At 37.5% G+C, this 19,222-nt stretch overlaps 1 protein-coding gene across 1 annotated transcript in view; it reads right to left on the bottom strand.

The window, feature by feature from the left end:
- SGCG (sarcoglycan gamma) overlaps positions 1-19,222 on the bottom strand; it is a 134,746-nt gene that overhangs the window by 3,415 nt on the left and 112,109 nt on the right. The gene's annotated exons all lie outside the window — the stretch shown is intronic.

Below are 19,222 nucleotides of genomic sequence, written 5' to 3'. Positions count from 1 at the left end.
GTGTTGACATGTCGTGGGGTTGTTAACCAATGTCATAAAACAGTATGTGTACTGACTGTTTAATGAGAAAATATTTGTTCTGTAAACCTTCACCTAAAGTACAATAAAAAAAAAAAATTAGGCAGTCGTATGTCTATGTAGTAGTCTCATGTGGCACGGCTAAGGATTGTGCCCATCTTTCTGCACACCTAACTAGAAGAAAATGACAATTGTGAACAGCTTTGTAAAAGTGTTTGTTTGTTAAAATGAAAACTTGTTTGGGAAAAAGATTTAAGGACAACACATACATTTGCTACATGTTCATGAAATAGAATATAATTTTGGCCTTTAGGTTTTATTTTTGCTCTTTTTTTAATTTAGGAAAATTACAAGCAGTTATTAAACAACAATAGTAAAATGATCTGAATATTACTGTTTTTAAAACCTTATTACTATATGATGCTTCTAGAGGAGCTTATTTCCTACCTTTGCATCATTTGTAGTCTTGAAAATAAGTTCAATACAGGTTAAGACACATTTTACCAAAAGGCTGCAATTAGAATGCTCCAAAGTATCCATTTTCATGAGTATATTAGTGGTAGTCAGATATGAAAGAACTTAATTTTTTTCTGTCTTTTGTTTTACTCTTAGTTTGCTAGTTAGTATCTAACTACTCTCCTTTAACTATGTGACTATATAAATACTTATTCCTGACTTAGAAGAAGAGTAAAAGAATTTTGAATAATGTCACAGAAATATATCCAAATGCTTATATACATATATTTAATGATTTTCTTTCTATATTATGCATTTAGGTCACATCACAACACCTGACATAAGACATATGTCTTCTCAAGACATAAGACACAGACTTTACTTTCAAGAATTTGATTTAATCTCTTCTTGTTAATTCAAATAAAGATGCGTACAAAAGACTTAGAAGTTGACTTTAAGAGACCTCATCATTGATTGGTGTTATAAAAAATACAATAAAGATGATTTGGTTGCTAAAGCAGGTGAGTTTTAAGTCATGCTACTTTTAAAGAAGATAAATAGAATTCAGTAATTTCCAAAACCTTTGCCTATATTCATTTTCAATTGAATTTGTTGAATACGACTAGTCAACCAATCATTTATGCCATTGTAATTTATTTCTCATGTCATTTAAAATAATGGAAGTTATTGAAAACATACGGATAGTGTTTTAATTTTAAGCTCTTCTCAGGCTAAAATTAAATCTAAATTTAAAAAAAATATGAGAGACCAGGAAATATAAATATAAATATGGAAAACATAGTCTTCTATTAAAAAAAAAGTTCATGGGATTATCAATGGATGAAGAATGGATAATTTACATACCATACACCAATTTACAATTTTCAAAAAATTAGAATCTGACGAATGTAGTCATCACTAAAATAAAACTTAACATGATTTTATATTTCTTGAGAGATTTTTCACAATTATTTGAATGTGTTTTTTGGTTCCATAATTTTTTCAAACATCACATTTGGAAAATCAACTTAATACAAATAGTTCCGTGTTTATAAGTACTGCTAATAAAATGACATTAGAAAATGAAGACTGATTGTTGTTGCTGTTAGGTGCAGTTGAGTCGGTTCTCATAGAGATCCTATGTACAACAGAACAAAATACCGCCCTATCCTGCACCATGCTCACAATCATTGCTACATTTGAGCCCATTTTTGCAGCCACTGTATCAATACACCTAGTGGAGGGTCTTCCTCTTTTTCGCTGACCCTCTACTTTACCAACCATGATGTCCTTCTCCAAGGAATGTCACTTCTGATAACATGTCCAAAGTATGTGAGACAAAGTCTTGCCATCCTTGTTTCTAAGGAGCATTCTGGCTGTACTTCTTCCAAGACAGATTTGTTGATTCTCTTGGCAGTCAATGGTATATTCAATATTCTTCATCAACATCATAATTCAAATGCATCAGTTCTTCTTCCATCTTCCTTATTCATTGTCCAGCTTTCCCATGCATATGAGGTGATTAAAAACACCATGGCTTGGGTCAGGCATACCTTCGTCCTCAAGTGACATCTTTGCTTTTTAACACTTTAAAGAGATCTTTTGCAGTAGATTTGCCCAATGCAATACACATCATTTGATTTCTTGACTTCTGTTTTTGTGGGTGTTGATTGTGGATCCAAGTAAAATGAAATCCTTGACAACTTCAATCTTTTCTTCATTTATCATGATGTTGCTTATGGGTCCAGTTGTGAGAATTTTTGTTTCCTTTATGTTGAAGGGTAATCCATAGTGAAGGCTGTGGTCTTTGATCTTCATCAGTAAGTGCTTCAAACCGTCTTTGTTTCAGCAAGCAAGGTTGTGTCATCTTCATAATGCGGGCTGTTAATTACTCTTCCTCCAATCCTGATGCCATGCTCTTCTTCATATAGTCCAGCATCTCATATTATTTGCTTGGCATACAGATTAAATAAATATGGTGAAAGGATACAATCCTGACACACACCTTTCCTGATTTTAAGCCATACAGTATCCCCTTGTTCTGTCTGAATGACTGCCTCTTGGTCTATGTACAGGTTCCTCATGAGCACAATTAAGTATTCGGGAGTTTCCATTCTTCGCAATGTTATCCATAATTTGTTATGATCCTTCACATAGTCAATAAAACACAGGTGAACATCATTCTGGTATTCTCTGATTTCAGCCAAGATCCATCTGACATCAGTAATGATATCCTTCATTCCACATCCTCTACTGAATCTGGCTTGACTTTCTGGCAGTTCTCTGTCAAAGTACTGCTGCAACTGTTTTTGAATTATCTTCAGCAAAATTTTACTTGCGTGTGACATTAATGATTTTGTTCGATAATTTCTGCATTTTGTTGGATCACCTTTCTTTAGAATGGGCACAAATATGGATGTCTTCCAGTTGGTTGGCCAGGTAGCTGTCTTCTAAATTTCTTGGCATGGATGAGTGAGTGCTTCCAGTGTTGCCTATTGAATCCATTGGTCGAAACATCTCAATTGGTATTCTATCAATTCCTGAAGTCTCGTTTTTCGCCGGTGCCTTCAGTTCAGCTTGAATTTCTTCCTTCATTGATCATATGGTACCTCCTGAGACAGTTGAATGTCAATCAGTTCTTTTTGGTAGAGTGACTCCGTGTATTCCTTCCATTTTCTTTTGATGCTTCCTGCGTTGTTCAATATTTTCCGTGTAGAGTCCTTCAGTATTGCTACTTGAGGCTTGAATTTTTTCTTCAGTTCTTTCAGCTTGAGAAATGCCCCGCATATTTCTCCCTTTTGGTTCTCTAACTCTAGTCCAGGTCTTTGCACATTTCATTATAATGTTTTACTCTGTCTTCTCACGCCAACCTTTGAAATCTTCTGTTCCGCTCTTTTACTTTATTATTTCTTTAGAAAACTGATTAACACTACCATAACTTAGTATGGCATTTTTAAAATCCTATATGGCTTCAAGTACAATTATTCTTTGAATTTTTTACCTTTCTATTTGTCAAAGGACCAAAACCAGCCAGATTTCCTCCTCTGGGAAAGAATGCATAAGGCTTTTTGAAGCTAAGCAGTGAGCATCTTGTGGGTTTTTATGAATTGGCATCCAGACCAATTTCACCAGGTTGCATTTTCACAGCTATGGGCATAAAAGACAGATTTCAGCTTAGAGATTTCTCTTTGGTAGGCTGTTAGGAAGGATTCTATTGAATATGAAATTTGTATGAATCCAGATACAATGAACTGTGATTCTTTCATCTGGGGACACCAGGAGGGGAGGAAGAAGAAGCCAGTAGAGTGAGACTGAAGTTGATTAATAGCCTAAGGTTTCAGAAGCAATGGGAGAAGATAGGCCCAAGGGCATAGGTGGTGGGTTAGCTTGGAAAAGATAAAGCTCGCCTTTTCCTCCATGACTGCATAAAAGGAGGAGAACATGCAAATTTAGAGTAAACTTTAGAATTGGAAAGGAGAAAAGTTGAAAGAAGTTGCTGGATGACTTAAATGATCTGCCAGGTATGAAGGTCATGGTGGTAGGTTTGAAGGCCAGAGGAGAGAGAAAAATAATTTCACTTTCTAAAATCAAATTTCTAATTTGAGAAATTAGATACAAAGTTAACTAAAAATAAAGTAAAATACCGTCTCGCATCATTTACGGACTATCGAGTTTTTAATATTCAACTTTATAAATTTTATCATGAGTACACACATGAGGTGTTCTGAATCAGAGACAGATTTCTTATTAAGCACTCCACAGTAAATAAGTGTGTCAGCCTGTCTTTGCCCCTAGTCTTTGCCCATCTAGAAATGTGATGAGAGCCAGGTCAACTGTCTTACACATGTAGCCAGACACCCCATTGGTGAGGGATGAGAAACAAGGATTTTCCCTGCTTATAAAGGTGAAGGAGTCACTGGATGGTACAAATGGTTAAGTGCTCAGCTGCTAACCAAAAAGTTGGCAGTTCGAGACCACCCAGAGACACCTTGGAAGAAAAGCATGGTGCTCTACTTCCCAAATATCAGCCATTGAAAACTCTATGGAGCACAGTTCTACTCTGACACACACTGGGTAGCCATAAGTTGGAGTTGACTCCATGGCAACTGATTATAAAGGGAAATGAGGCAGCAGTTGCTCTCCCCTCTTGAAAGGGTCTCCTCCTTACTTCAGCCGCTTGATATGTAACTAAAATCTCTCCAGTAGCCAGATGGAATGGTTAAACAATGTCCTAACAGCCAAAAGGTTGGTAGTTCAAACCCTCCTATAGGTGCTTTGGAGGACATGCCTGATGATCTGCTTCCAAAAGGTCATAGCCTTTAAAACCCTATGGAGCAGTTCTACTCTGTACACATGGGGTCACCATGGTCAGAATCGACTCAGCGGCAACTAACAACAAACAAGGGAGATATGTCTAAGTCCCTGGGCCCCATTCCTCCTTGAAATGTAAATACAGAGGAAGATAGCCACTCCAGCCTTCCAGCAATTTGAGGATTTAACCTAGGAAGCTAGGCCTGGACTGTAACCATTTGGCCCTCTCTAGGAGATAAGAGAAAATTTCAGCAATTAATTAGGCAAATACCTACAGATCTAATTCTCATGGTATGTGAATAAGTCTGAGGCGGCTAAGGCTTTTGCAAGGACACTGAAAAATCCAGGGGAGTTTTATTTCCCCACAGAAATTAATTATAGTTGCATAGGATTTATCTTTTAGCGTAACAGTTTTGCATAGAGAGGGATGGAGGATGGAAGGGCAGGAAAGAGTGTCCCAGGTGGGCATGGGCAAAGACCTTGAGACAGGAAAGAGCTTCATGTGTTCAAGAAACTAGAATAAGTCGAATGTGTTTCAAGTTTAGAGGGGAGAAGTAGAGAGTAAGAGGGTAAGGTTGGAGAGGTAGTCATAGGCCAGGTCATACAAGGAATACTAGACTATGCTAACTGTATTTGTCTTTAATTTCAAAGTGGTGGCAAATAATTTATTCATTCATTTAACAAATCTTTATTAAGTGCCTATTATGTGCTCTTCTAGGTTTGTAAAGAAACAGCGGTAACAAGGCAGTCAATTTTCCTCCCCTTATAGGTCTAACATTCGAGCGATTTAAAGGACATAAATAGAGGCATGATAAGATTCAACTTTTGTTTTAAAGCTATCACTCTAAAATTCTGGTCAAAACAGATTGAGTAGTTGCAGAATTTTCCCCCACCCCAATTACACATAAATTCTGGATAAAATACAACCCAAAACACTAAAATACATACTAGGCATAAGAGAAAGGGAATTTTCAAGGTGCCAGAAATAGAAGGGAATCATAGCCAGAGCAGTGAATGGGAGCTAAAATGTTGGGGCACACGGAGGTAATGGGCAGATACATACTGTAAGTGCTAGTATTTTAAATCTCTACAGGGAAAGAGTTGTGGTCTACTGTGGGGTGAAGGTGGAGACCTTGAAACGGGCTTCCCTGTATACAGATGGGAGTTAAGACACAGCAGGGACACAACTCTAAGGCTGCTGATTCTGTGATATAAGAAGAAACGTAACAAATCCTGCATTAGTGTAGAATCCAAATCGACACTATTCAGGCTTCGTATAAGCCCCAAACTGAGGAATAAATATGGAACAAATATGAAAACTGGTTTCAGAACAGTGACCCCTGGAGGGTCCTGACAGAAGCAAATGTGAAACTGACGTTTATGGCAAATTCAACACTCTGTATTTATGGAAAATGCAGATACAAACTGCTGACAATGAGCTTACAGACAAATTTTCAAAGCACGTGAGAGAATCTCACAACATGAGGAATGAGAGCTAACAGTTGTCAGAAAGGAACTAAAAAGATAATTAAGTTTAGAATATTCAAAGAAATAAATTAATAACTCATAAAACAACATTAGAATATGAGAGAAATATCTAAAAACCATATTGTTGTTGTTATTGTTGTTTAGGTGCTGTTGAGTCAGTTCCAACTCACAGCAACCTTATGTACAACAGAACGAAACACTGCCAGGTCCTGTGCCATCCTCACAATCATTGCTATGTTTGAGCCCACTGTTGCAGCCACTGTGTCAATCCATCTCATTCAGGGTCTTCCTCTTTTTTGCTGACCCTCTACTTTATCAAGCATGATGTCCTTCTCCAGGGATTGGTCCCTCCTGATAATATGTCCAAAGTACGTGAGATGAAGTCTCGTCATCCTCACTTCTAAGAAGCATTCTGGTTGTACCTCTTCCAAGACAGATTTGTCCATTCTTCTGGCAGTCCACGGTACATTCAATATAAAACCCAAAACCAAACCCGTTGCTGTTGAATTGATATCGACTCATAGTGACCCTATAGGACTAGTAGAACTGCCCCATAGGGTTTCAAAGGAACAGCTGGTAGATTTGAACTGCCAACCTTTCAGTTAGTTGAATGCTTTAACCACTGTGCCACCAGGGCTCCATATTCAAGTAGTATTAAATGAGTAGAATTTAATTTTAGTAATAAAATAATAATGAGTCCTTTGGTGGGTTAAATAGTAGACATGGCACATATGAAAAGAGATTGAGAAACTGAAATGTAGATTTAGAAATTCAGTGAGAAAACAAAAAATGTTAAATCTGAAATATGAGAGATAAGGAGAATAGAAAATGAACTTCCAACATAAGTCCATAGAAGAAGTCACAGAAGGAGGGACTAGAGCAAAGGTTCTTAACCTCTTTGTGTCACGGACCATTTGGCACTTTGATGAAGTCTACACATTTAATGTTTTTAAACACATAAAACACATACAATTACAAAGAAAACTAATAACATTTAAATATAGGTATAAAATATTTTTAAAATGTGTGATATTCTAATTTAGAAGCTTATTTAGCAATTCATTAAATCAGACCCAGTAGTGGGTCTTATACCTACTATAATTTCAAGCTGTGAAAAACATGAAAAGTATTTTGAGATATCTTCTACAACTTTTAATATGAAAATATTTGTGGCTCCCATTGGTGAAAAAGTCAAAGGAACTGCTAATACTACTGTAGTTTGTTGCCTAACTAATAATGGACAGAAATTATAAATATCAGCTAGAGGTCTGTGAAAAGAAGGAATTCACCATCAAAAACCATAAACCCATTGCATTCTATTCTTGGACCACAAGTTGAAAACCCCTACACTCTAGAGAATGAGAGAGAGACAACATATACGCAGGTAATGACTAATAATTTTCCAGAACTGAAAAAAACATGAATTCCTCAAATTGAAAAATTCAGCAATACTCACGTATAAATTAAAACATATCCACACCAAAACACTTTGTGGTGAAACTGCAGAACAGTAAAATTAAAAAGAAAATCTGACAAGTTTTCAAAGTGAAAGGACAGATTACCTATAAAGAATTAAAATACACTAATGAGTACTGTTTTATAAGCTGATGGAAAATTATGATCAGCTTAGAAATCCAGCCCAGGTTAACTAGCATATATATATGAAACAAACCAGACATTTTCAGAAACATATAGAAAAATTTGTTACCTGCAGAAAGAAGTATTTATGGAATTAAACCCATAGAAAGGAGTATTTTTAAAGAAACTCTGTGGATATTAAAGAAATCAATAAAATATGTTTGTAAAGCTAAATAAGTATTCAATAAAACAGAAAAGTGAGTAGAAACGAAGTTGTAATAAAATATTTGAAAACATAGAAAGGGAAGTTTGGATGGAAATAACTTTCAAAATTGCTTATTATATTTGAGAAGACAATGGTATTGATTTAAACTTGGTTAAAATGTATTAATTTGTCTCCATGCACATAAAAAAGAATACTCATTAAAAGAAGAAAAATAAAACCATTAGAGAGAAAAGTAAGTGAGGGAAAATAAAGAAAACTTTATTAAATAAGAAGTAAGTAGGGAGAAAAAGTGAAAAGAGAGACCACAATAAATAAAAACATAACATAAGATGATAAAGTATGTTCAAATAAATCAGTAATCACAATAAATATAAATGGATTAAATTCACCTAGAAACTTGTGTGTGTTTGTGGGGGGGGGGGATTAAAAAAAATTGCAAACTGTCCAAAAAATATTGAAAATATAATGTTTGAAAAAGGTACATTGGGGAACATACTAACCAAAAGAAAGCAAGAGCAGTCATAGAAATTTCAATATCAGAAAAATAAGGGTAAAATGGAGACATTACTTAATGATTAAAAAGAACAAGTCACAAGAAGATTAAGTATTGTGAATTTTTATTCATCTAAAAATTAAAGCAAATGGAAACACTGACAATACCAAAATCGTGGTAGGAGTTTCAATAAACCTGTCTGAGAAACTGATCAATAAAGAAGACAAAATATAGTAAGGATATAGAATATATTAACAATTCAATTCATAAGCTTGGCCTAATAACCACACACATATATAAATCTTGCATTAAATAAAAAGAGGATACACTTAACCATAAAGAATTTATAAATAACTCTATGCCAACAATTTTTGCAACTTCAAGTGTCAAGGAAAAATTTCTAGCAAGAACTAAAAACCAAAATGGACTTAAGAAATAGAAAACATGAAGAGAGGAACTTAATTAAAGTAATAGAATTAGTAGTAAAAAAATTCAATTTACCAAAGAGCACTGGCTCTGATTTCACAGGTGAGTTTATATCAACCTTCAATTGTTCTTATAATACTGTTTCAAAGGCTAGAGGAAGGAGAGTTGGAAAAAGATTAAAATAGAACCTTTCTAACCTGATAATGAGTATTTCTCAAACCTATAGCAGAAACCATACTTTACTGGAAACCTTAGAAACATTTCTCAAAATCAGGAACTAGACATAGATGTCTATTACTACTCTTACCATTTAACATTTCCACCACATGTCTGTCAGTTTGTTCTACTGTGGTGGCTTGCATATTGCTGTGATACTGGAAGCTTTGCCACTGGTATTTCAAATGCCAGCAGGGTCATCTGCTAAGTAGCTGGTCAACACACCAACCACTAAGGCCAAATATGAAGATATTGAAGATTTTTACCAACTTCTGCAGTCTGAAATTGATCAAACATGCAATCAAGGCACACTGATAATTACTGGCAATTGGAATGAGAAAGTTGGAAACGAAGAAGAAGGACTGGTAGTCGGAAAATTTGGCCTTGGTGATAGAAATGATGCTGGATATCACATGACAGAATTTTGCAAGACCAATGACTTCTTCACTGCAAATACCTTTTTTCAACAACATAAACAGTGACTATACAAGTCGACCTCACCAGATGGAATACACAGGAATCAAATTGACTATATCTGTGGAAAGACATGATGGAAAAGCTCAGTATCAGGCAGAACAAGGCCGGGGCAGACTGCATGCAGAACAGACCATCAATTGCTCATATGTAAGTTCAAGCTGAAACCGAAAAAAATTAGAACAAGTCTACAAGAGCGAAAGTACGACCTTGAGTATGTACCACTTGAATTTAGAGACCATCTCAAGAATAGATTCGACGCATTGAACATTAATGACCGAAGGCCAGATGAGTTGTGGAATGACATCAAGGATATCATACATGAAGAAAGCAAGAGGTCATTAAAAAGACAGGAAAGAAAGAAAAGACCAAAACTGATGTCAGAAGAGACTCTGAAACTTCTTGAAACTGCTCTTGAACGTAGAGTAGCTAAAGCAAAAGGAAGAAATGATGGCATAAAGAGCTGAACAGAAGATTTCAAAAGGTGGCTTGAGAAGACGAAGTAAAGTATTATAATGAAATGTGCAAAGACCTGGAGATAGAAAACCAAAAGGGAAGACGATGCTTGGCATTTCTCAAGCTGAAAGAACTGAAGAAAATATTTAAACCTCAAGTTGAAATATTGAAGGATTCCACGTGGAAAATATTAGACGACACAGGAAGCATCAAAAGAAGATAGAAGGAATACACAATTTCTGTACCGAATAGAACTGGCTGACATTTAACCGTTTCAGGAGGCAGCATATAATCAAGAACTGATGGTACTGAAGGAAGAGGTCGAAGCTGCACTGAAGGCATTGGAGAAAAACTAGGCTCCAGGAATTGATGGAATACCAATTGAGTTTCAACAACTTGAGTTTCCAGCAAAGCTGGAAGCACTCACTCGTCTATGCCAAGAAATTCAAAGACAGCCACCTGGCTAGCTGACTAGAAGAGATCCATATTTGTGACCATTCCAAAGAAAGGTTATCCAACAGAATGCAGAAATTATCAAACAATATTATTAATATCACACATAATTAAAATTTTGCTGAAAATAATTCAAAAGTGGTTGCAGCGGTACATTGACAGGGAACAGCCAGAAATTCAAGCCAGATTCAGAAGCGAATGTGGAGCTAGGGATATCGCTGCTATCAGATGGATCTTGGCTGAAAGCAGAGAATACCAGAAAGATGTTTACCTGTGTTTTAATGACTATGCAAAGGCATTTGATTGTGTGGATCATAACAAATAAGGATAACATTGTGAAGAATGGGATTCCGGAACACTTATTTGTGCTCATGAGGAACTTGTACATAGACCAAGAGGCAGTCATTCGAACAGAACAAGGGGATACTGTGTGGTTTAAAATCAGGAAAGGTGTGTGTTAGGGTTGTACCCATTCAGTCTTTATGCTGAGCAAATAATCCAAGAAACTGGAGTATATGAAGAATGGGGCATCAGGATTGGAGGAAGACCCATTAACAGCCTGTGATATGCATATGACACAACCTTGTTTGGGGAAAGTGAAGAGGACTTGAAGCTTTTATTCATCAAGGTCAAAGACTCTAGCCTTCAGTACAGATTACACTTTAACATAAAGAAAACAAAATCCTCACAACTGGACTGATAATCAACATTCTGATTAACAGAGAGAAGACTGAAGTTGTCAAGGATTTAATTTTACTTGGATCCACAATCAATGCCCATGGAAGCAGCAGTCAAGAAATCAAATGACATATTGATTGGGAAAATCTTCTGCATAATACCTCTTTATAGGGTTAAAAAGCATAAATGTTACCTTGAGGACTCAGGTGCACCTGACCCAAGCCATGATATTCTCAATTCCCTCATATGTATGCGAAAGCTGGACAATGAATAAGGAAGAATGAAGAAGCATTGATGCCTTTGAATTATGGTGTTGGTGAAAAATATATAATATACCATGGACTGCCAGATGAATGAACAAATCTGTCTTGGAAGAAGTACAGCTAGAATGCTCCTTAGGACTGAGGATGGTGAGACTTAGTCTCATGTACTTTGGACATGTTATCAGGAGGGACCAGTCCCTGGAGAAGGATATCATGCTTGGTAAAGTAGAGGGTCAGTGAAAAAGGAAGACCCTCAAGGAGATGGACTGATACAGTGGCTGTAAAGATGGGCTCAAGTATAACAATAATTTTGAGGATGGTGCAGGACTGGGCAGTGTTTAGTTCTCTTGTATATAGGGTCGCTATGAGTCAGAACCCACTAGACAACACCTAACAACAACAACATCACTGGGATAAGATGGCCATATTTAAACCACCTGTGACATGCCTGATTCAATCATTGTCAGGAGCTTCAGGCTGTTAATTACAGAAGATTGGGTCCCATTTTGAGATTGAGGGCATCCCTGAGACCTATTTCAGTGTCTGTGTAGTAAGTTGTATCTTATCTGTCAATCTTAAAAGGAATGGAAAGCTTCTATTTCTATTAAATCTTAAAAAAAATTCCTCCTAGTTTAAAAGAAAATTAGGACCACTGTAGTTGTAAGACCTTTCTGGAAGAAAAACTTGCAAATTTGCCTTTGAACTGTTCATTGTTTACATCATGTATTTTACATTCCCGATTTAATAGTACTTTATAGCTCAAGAACTAGATATGTCATAAATGAATTCTTGTTCAAGTATGTCCACCCTTTTTCTTCACATGGTAAAGTGATAGCTCTGAAAATAGAAGTATAAGAATTCAATTTTCTATTCTGTTATCGGATAAGAATTTCAACTCTTCAAGCTATTCAAACTTATTTCAATTGTTGAATGGACTCAAGCTATTCAAACTTATTTCAATTGTTGAATGGACTAAATTTGTTTTTGTTTTGTAATTTTGTGATGTTTCTCCGTTTTTCTAGGAACTGCTCCACTCAAGGGAAACAATCCACACCATAAACTGCCAAATAGCAGAAGGCATAACTTGTATTAATTGTTTAAGTTAAGTAGACTTGAGATAACAACCTGTGATAAATGAAAAATAAATAATTGGAATTAGGGATGTAATTATGCAAACTGTGTTGGATTAATTGAGTGCTTTATTTACTATTAATCATGTATTTATAGACACTGATTTTTATCTAAAAGTATTTGGCCACTATTAAGTTAATTTATCCTTGTGGTATTCTGTAAAAATAAACTTTTAGAAATTTAGTTGTACTAGAAAATGATGCTTGGACATTAAGAAGGAAAAAAACTGTCATGAAATTCACCAGGCTACATTGAAACCACCTGTGACATGCGCTCACAGACCTTCACCAAGCTCATATGGTTCCATGGAGAATTATACCAAACCTTTAGAGACCAGAGAGCCCCAATATTCTACAAATCATTTCAGAGCATTGAAAATGAGGGAAAACTTCCTAATTCTTAAAGCAAGACAAACATTTTTACCTAAACCTTATAAAGATAGCATGTAAAAAAAGAAAAAGAAAATTACATACCAGTATCACTTATGTATACAGATGCAAATATACATCTAGATAAAATATTAGCAACAGACTCCAACTCCACATTACAAAAATAATATACCATGGCCAAGTAGGTTTTATTCCAGGAATGCAAGATTAGTTCATAAACTGTGTACATAAACACACGCCGGTTGCCTCAAAATTACAAGCAGTGATAAAACTGCTGGGATGAGGACTTTACTAGCAAATCTGACTGGGTCACACACACACATACTTTACCAAGTGCTGGCAATTGAAAGTCATTATTATTATTTATAGAAGGTAAACAGTAAACACAGGAACAGATTACTTACAGAAAGCAAACAGTAAACAAGAACAGATTTTAGGTAAACAGGTCCCCTCCACCCCTGCAGGTACCCCACGTAGCATCATAGCGGAGGAACCCACTTATGTCTAACTTACCCATGTTCATTTCTGTGTCACTGGATGGGCACAACATGAGCCAGGTGTCAGCAAGCATCTCACTCTCTCTCGGCAGGTGTGCCATCGGGTCAGGCTGGGTACGGCATGTTTGTGTTTGTTCTCTTTCTCTGTCTCTCTCCACAGGTTTTCTTGGGTGATCTGGCCCATTGTGCTTGCTGTTTTAGCTATCAACCAGCAGCTTTGGGACAACTCTGGCCCAGTGCCAGAGTTAGGCAGCAGTATGACAGCTCTTGACATAAAACTTTCACAGGCAACTCCTGTACAATGTATGCTCAACTTCTGCTCTGTTGGCGACCTCCTGTCCAGAGATGCCCAGCTCCACTCCATGGGTCAACTCACCTACTGCCGCAGTCTTTTCCGTAGGCTGACTCTGCCCTCAGCTGCCATCTGCAGGTCTCGTGGTTCCCATGGCTGAAACCACTGCCACCGTTTCTCTGCTGCTTGGCTCTGCTGTGCCTGCTGCCATTTCTCTATCTTTAGTGTTACCAGCCCAGTGAGTGTTACCAGCTTAGCGTTACAGCCCTTGACCTGTATTATAACACTTCTAGGAGGTTCTCAGCACAAGGCCCGTGTCAAAAGGACTCGCTGCCTTTCTAGCTCTCCTTCATAAGGAAGCCCCATCTAAGCATCTATATTTTAGGGTTTTTGTCAGTCACTGGGTAGGTCCCTCAGCCAATCTGGGTAAAGGTCAGACTGGGCGGGACCCCCAGCCTATCCTGGTAAAAGTCAACTACAGGGCAGGGCCCCTGTCTTAGACTGGGTTCTCTAGAGAAGCAAAACCAGTAAAGAGTATAAATATATATATAGAGAGAGACTTAAAGAAACAGCCCATGCGATTGTACAGGCTGGAACGTCCCAAGCCCGTGGATTAGGATAGAGACTTCTCCCGATTCACACAGCTGCAGGAGCTGGTGAACCCATGATAGGCAGGTCTGAAAGCAGGGCTCTTGCTCACGGGCTGTGAATATCGATGAATCCCAAGATTGGCAGGTAAGATTGCAAGGCTTCTCCTTATTCACATAGTTGCAGGGGCTGGTGAACTCCAGATCAGCAGGTTGGAGAGCAGGGCTCTGCTCACAAACTGTGAAGATCGATAAATCCCAAGACCAGCAGATAAGCTGATAGCTCAAGTCCCAAGAACTGGAGGTCAGATGAACAAGAGGCAGCCACAGGATCCAGAGCGAGTGAAAAGCCAGAATGTCTGCTTATATTTGGATGCAGGCCACACTCCCAAAGAAACTCTCTTTCAACTGATTGGCTACTCACAGCAGATTCAATCATGGGAGTGATCCCATATAAACACTGAGAATCATGGGCCAGCCAAGTTGACACACAATCTTAACCATCACAGCTCCCCCCCAATTTAATCCATATAAAGGTGGATAGCAAACTGACCAGTCCCTTGCAAGCCACTTATGCATAGAGCAAACCAACCAATCCTTTAGCAGATTGCCCCCTGACCAATCATTTTGGGATAATTACTAACTCAGGGTCAGAAAGGCCATATAAAAGAAAACCCATTGCAACACACTTCAATGCAAGAAAATCCATTAATATAATATACCCTATCAATACATCTAAAGGATATACACACACACATATTTAAGAGCCTTTGACAAACAACCTTCAGTCAACACAAAATAGAAATATATATTTACTTTTTTTTAACATTATAAAATACACATTCACATTATCTTTCTTAGTGGAGAAACACTAGAGGCATTTCCATTCAGGTAGGAAAAAAGCAAGGATGTTCACTATTTCCATTTCTTTCTAACATTGTACTAAAAATACTGGGAAATGTAATTAGACAAGAGAAATACATTAGAGACATAAGAGTTGGCAAATAAGTTGTAAAACTATATTTACAGATAAGAAAATAGTATACCTGTAAAATCCTAGAGAGTCAATGATCAAACTGACTCAAACAATTAAAAAAAATCAGAAAGGTAGGGAGACATAAAATTAACATACAGAAATCAGACTAGGAAGAAAGACCTGAGATCTACTTCTGAGAACTGGCCAATGAAAACCTTATGGATCACAACAGAACATCTGACATGTTTGCTTTGGACAAACCATCAGGGTCAATTGCCAGAGGAGGAGGATATCATGTTTGGTGAAGCGAAGGGCCAAAGAGGGTGTGGGTGATCCTCTATGAGATGGACTGGCACAGTGGCTGCAATGATGGACTTGAACATGCTGGCAATTATGAGGATGACACAGGACTGGGCAATGTTTCATTCTGTTGTACATAAAGTCACCATGAATCAGAGTTGACTTGACAGCAGCTAATAACAACAATTTAAAAATAAACTTTTCTTGATCTATTTTCTATTAATTGATTTATGTTCTTATCTTTATTATTTCTTCTTTCTTTGGTTTTCTCTAATTTCTTTCGGTTAATACTTTTTTTACTGATTTTCAGTCTTTTTTACATTTTTTTTACTGTGCTTTAGGTGAAAGTTTAGAGCTCAAGTTAGATTCTCATACAAAAATTTATATACATATTGTTATGTGACTTTAGTTGAAATTCCCACAATGTGACAGCACACTCACCCTTTCTGCCCTGGGTTTCTTGTGTCCATTCAACCAGCTCTTGTCCCTTCCTGCCTTCTCATCCTGTCTGCAGACAGTAGCTGCCCATTTGGTCTCTTGTATCTGATTGAACTAAGAAGCACACTCCTCACGAGTATTATTTTTTGTTTTATACTCCAGTCTAATCTTTGTCTGAAGAGTAGGCTTCGAGGATGGTTTTAGTACTGGGTTAACAGAGAGTCCAGGGGTCATAATTTCAGGGGTTCTTCCAGTCTCTGTCAGACCATTAAGTCTGGTCTTTTTATATGAATTTGAGTTCTGTTCCACACATTTCTCCATCTCCATCTGGGACTTTCAGGGTAGTCACTGGTGGAAGCTGGGCACCATCTAGTTCTTCTGGTCTCAGGCTGATGGAGTCTCTGTTTAATGTGGCCCTTTTGTCTCTTGGGCTAATATTTGCCTTGTGTCTTTGGTGTTCTTCATTCTTCTTTGCTCCAAGTGGGTTGGGAACAATTCATGCATCTTAGAAGGCCACTCACAAGCTTTTAAGACCCCAGAAGCTACTCACCAAAGTGGGATACAGAACATTTTCTTAAAAAACTTTGTTATGCCAATTGACCTAGATGTCCCCCAAAACTATGGTCCTCAGACCCCAGCCACAGCTACTCTGTCCCTCAAAGTGTTTGGATATGTTCACTAACTTCTTAGCTTTTGCTTTGGTCCATTTGTGCTGACTTCCCCTGTATTTTGTGTTGTCCTTACTTTCACCTAAGATGATGCTTGTCTGCTATCTAGTTAATGAATTCCCCTCTCTCTCCCCACCCTCATAACCATCAAAGAATGCTTTCTTCTCTATTTAAACCTTTTCTTGAGTTCTTATAATAATGGTCTTATACAATATTTGTCCTCTTGTGACTGACTAATTTCACTCACCATAATGTCTTGAGATTCATCCATGTTGTCAGATGTTTCACAGATTCATCGTTGTTCTTTATTGTTGTGTAGTATTCCATTGTGTGTATATACCATAATTTGTTTATCCATTCCTCTGTTAATGGATACCTAGGTTGTTTCCATATTTTTGCTATTGTGAACAGTGCTGCAATGAACATGGGTGTGCATATGTCTATTCGTGTGATGACTCTTATTTCTCTAGGATATATGCAAAGGAGTGGGATTGCTGGGTCATATGGTACTTCTATTTCTAGCTTTTTAAGGAAGTGCCAAATCATTTTCCAAAGTGGTTGTACCATTTTACATTCCCACCAGGAATGTATAAGTGTTCAAGTCTCTTCACAACCTCTCCAACATTTATTATATTGTGTTTTTTGGATTAGTGTTAGCCTTGCTGGTATCTCATTGTAGTTTTTTTTTTTTTTATACATTTTCTTTCTTTTCAAAAATTGTACTTCAGGTGAAGGTTTACTGAACAAATAGTTTCTCATTAAACAGTAGTACACTTATTGTTTTATGACATTGGTTAACAACCCGACGACATGTCAACCCTCTCCCTTCTTGACCTTTTTTTTTGTGAAAGTATACATAGCCAAAAATACACCATTTCAAAAATATCTACATGCACAGTTCAGAGACATCAACTACACTCTTCCAATTGTGATGCTATTCTCACTTTAGATGAAGGTTTACACAACAAAATAGTTTCTCATTAAACATTTAGTACACATGTTGCCCTATGACAATGGTTAAGAACCCCACTACATGTCAACACTGTCCTTACTCAACCTTGGTTTCCCTATCACCAGCTTTCATGCCCCCTTCTGCCTTCCAGCCCTTGTCCCTGGACTGCTGTGCCTCATTACTCTCATTTTGTTTTATGGGGCTGTCCAATACCTGGCTAAACGGTGAACCTTGGAAGTGACTTCACCACTGAGAAAAAGGGTGTCTGGGGGTCATACTCTCAGGGTTTCTCCAGTCTCCTTTAGGCCAGTAAATCTGGTCTTTTTTGTGTGTGTTAGAATTTTGTTTAACATCCTTCTCCAGCTATGTCCAGAACCTTCTGTTGTGATCCCGGTCAGAGCAGTCAGTGGTGGTAGCCAGGAACCATCTAGCTGTACTGTACTCAGTCTGGGGGAGGCCTTGGTAGCTGTGGTCTATTAGTCATTTGGACTAATCTTTTCCTTGTATCCTGTTCTCTTCATTCTCCCTTGATGCCGAAGGGATGAGACCCGTGGAGCATCTTAGACAGCTGCTTACAGGATTTAAGACCCCAGACACTACTCACCAAGTTAGAATATAGAACAGTGTATTTATAAACTGTGTTATGCCAACTGGGCTAGATGTTCCCCAAGACCATTGTCCCCACAGCTCTCTCTCCAGCAATTCAGTCCCTCAGGGAGTTTGGATGTGTCTAGGGAGCTTCCATGACCTTTCCTTGTACAAGTTGCGCTGGTTTCCCCAGTACTGTGTACTGTCTCACACTTCATCGAAGATACCACTTATCTATTGCCTATTTAGTATTTCTCCACCATCCCTCCCATCCCTGGTAACCAACAAAGACTGTTAATTTTTGTGTGAAAAGTTTTTCATGGGTTTTTAAAATAGCGGTCTCATATAATATTTGTCCTTTTGTGATTGACTTATTTCACTCAGCATAATATCCTCCAGTTTCATCCATGTTATGAGATGCTTCACAGATTCATCATTGTTCTTTCTCGTTGCATAGTACTCCACTTTGTGTATGTACCATAGTTTGTTTACCCATTCATCTGTTGATGGGCATCTAGGTTGTTTCCAACTTTTTGCTATTGTGAACAATGATGCCATGAACATAGGTGTGTATATGCCTATTCGAGGGATCACTCTTATTTCTCCAGGATATATTCCTAGGAGTGGGATTGCCGGATCATATGGTATTTCTATTTCTAGCTTTCTGAGGAAGCGCCATATCATTTTCCAAAATGCTTGTATCATTTTGCATTCCCATCAGCAGTGCATAAGAGTTCCCGAAGCCCCTCCAACATTTGTTATTTCCAGTGTTTTTGATTTGTGCCAGTAATGCAGGGATGAGATGGTATCTCATTGTGGTTTTAATTTGCATTTCTCTAATGGCTAGTGATCGCGAGCATTTCCTCAT

This window comes from Trichechus manatus, unplaced genomic scaffold (assembly GCF_000243295.1).
Source record: "Trichechus manatus latirostris isolate Lorelei unplaced genomic scaffold, TriManLat1.0 scaffold00168, whole genome shotgun sequence".
In the NCBI taxonomy this organism is placed as follows: domain Eukaryota; kingdom Metazoa; phylum Chordata; class Mammalia; order Sirenia; family Trichechidae; genus Trichechus; species Trichechus manatus.
The sequence above is the reverse complement of the archived record's forward strand: the minus strand, read 5'-3'. Positions and strand labels throughout refer to the sequence as shown.